Consider the following 2,502-nt stretch of genomic DNA (forward strand, 5'->3'; position numbering starts at 1 on the left):
CGTTATAAAAATCCTGGTGCGGCCACACTCTTAATGAGAAAATCGACAAGAATTTATGGGCTGATCTAATACACAGGGTGGTCTAAAAATTAATACCCACGATTTTCATTTCACATTTGATATGGTTTTCTGCATACTGTTTCACAATTCAAATTATTACATTATTACTCGAACGTCCATTTGAAATGAAGACCCATAATTAAACTGCGTTATGCATTTATGACAAAACCTAATAGATAGAATGCAAAATTCCGGACATCAGTTTGAGAATTTGAGAATATTCAAAAATAAAAATTATTAAAAGAGGGAACACATTTTCATTTGACTTCTGCTTGTGGCAATTATCGTAGAAAATGTTTTATTTGGCATGAGAACCTACAACCGTATTGTAAACTGACATTGTCCATCAAAACGAGAATAAAATATTTTCGATTTTCTCCCCGGGAAGAAAATCTCCTTGGCGCGACAAGCACCGAAAGCAAATTCCACGTTTGTCCCTGGTGGTTTGACCTTTTCACTTCTGTAGATAACAGTTTCACACACTTTCGTCGGCCGATATCTTCAAAATTTCAGATCGCTTGTAATTAGATCATTTGAAAATAGTCTACGGTAAAAAAAAGTGATAATAGTCGCTGACCTCTCGGACAGGATGTAGGAGATAACGCGCTGGCTGATATATTTTATAATAGTAATAATTGTATGCAAATGCAGCAGCGATAGTAATAGTTTCCACTTGAATGAACATATGTTCGGTTATCTTGCATACTTGGGTCTCCACTGTTATTTTCTGATATTAATTTACAATCGACACCCCACGCAATGCGAATGATCAATCTTGTATAGCAAACATATACGGTTCTGTATTATTCTGAAAAAATAATACACGTTTTACTTTATTATATTATTAAAGTTTCTTTCACAGATAAACATTAAAAAATCGAGTAGTGGCTTACGCGATCGACGATTAAATTCTAACGCATTCGAAAAGAATTATTTCTTGACCGGAAAAGCAAACAAAATGTCTGTTCTTCGAGCAAAACAGGTGTATAAAATTATGTATATAAAAGTTATGAAATATTACTGGTTTTTTTTTTTATTTCTCACGTTGTTTACGGTTCCACTGCTTCTCTATGTTAGTCGGGGCATTATTATTTTTACGTTGACATGTTGGTATCGTTTCGTTGCCAAGTGTTTCATACAAACGGTAATCGTGGAAGGAATGACGTGCATGATTTAGGAATCAGTCAGATGCTCCGGCGACGTTCGATCGGAATGCGGAGTTACAAATTACATATTTTCCTACGAATTACATCAACGGGGATTTTTCTACTGGTAATCTCTTATGTCGCGCAATAGTCGCTAATTTTTCCTCCATCTTAATTGGTTCCCAGCAACAATTTACCTTTCAGAGGTGACAATGAGGTTGCAATGTTACAACTTTGCTCGAGTTCCGACATAATCAATTCAAATTCTTTGTTCTGTTTGCTCATTTGTAAAAATGGAAATTGTATACAAATGTGTAACCTAAAAATTCCAATTGAAACAAATTTATTAATAAAAACTCAGTGGAACTGGGGGTACATAAATCTTCTTTTTTTAATTAATGAATTCTAACTAATGACTAATGATATCTGTGAACCAGAAACGTGTTATTTGGATTATTGAGTATTGTATTTTAATTTTGAAAAGATTAAGAATTAATATACAAATAACAACGCTTTTTTAAAGCTATGCCCACGTCAGCCGTCATTTTCCTCCCACCATCAGCCGGTACGAGCCACGCCGCCACTTAAACAGTGCGTAGCACATGAAAGATAAATTTCGCCCTATCTCCCGAAAACGTTATTTCGCATACAACATCATTCTCCGTCACCTGATCGAACTTAAATCCCGGAGCTTTGGGGATTTTCGTTGGCGTGCACCGTGACGCCAATCGCTCATAAATCGCGTTCCCGTTTCCCGGTTCTTTTTTTTTTCGCAATCAGCCGGCTTCCATTATTCTCGGCGAATCGATGGATGACGAGCGATTCATAGACTCGGTGTAATACACCGCGAATAATTTTCCACGGGAAAAACCTTCGCAATTCATCGACAAGCAGATCGATCCGTTTTATCGACGCGCAACTGGTTGTTTCCACCGAGGTTCCCTATTCAATGGCGTGACGCACACTCGCTTCAAAATATATTAGCTACCTACTCGAATAAATTTCTGCCGTTCTTTCGCTGAATTAAAAAGTCTCTTGTTTTAATAGAAAAACGGAGAATATTTTATTCAAAGTATTGTTCATCGTTAGCTGTAACACCACCCCTCCCCCAAGGGGGATTTTATTTACTCTTTTCAAGGTACAGTGTTTACTCGACATATATCCGAAACACGGGTCTAGCCACGGACATACAGGGTGGTGCACGCAACTTGCACACCTATATAACTTCCAAAGGATGCGTTGCACGAAAAAGTTTTGTGTACAGAAGTTGCGTGGTCTGAAGGGGTACATAATTTAG

The sequence above is a fragment of the Halictus rubicundus genome, chromosome 4, assembly GCF_050948215.1.
Source record: "Halictus rubicundus isolate RS-2024b chromosome 4, iyHalRubi1_principal, whole genome shotgun sequence".
NCBI classification, from domain to species: Eukaryota; Metazoa; Arthropoda; class Insecta; order Hymenoptera; family Halictidae; genus Halictus; species Halictus rubicundus.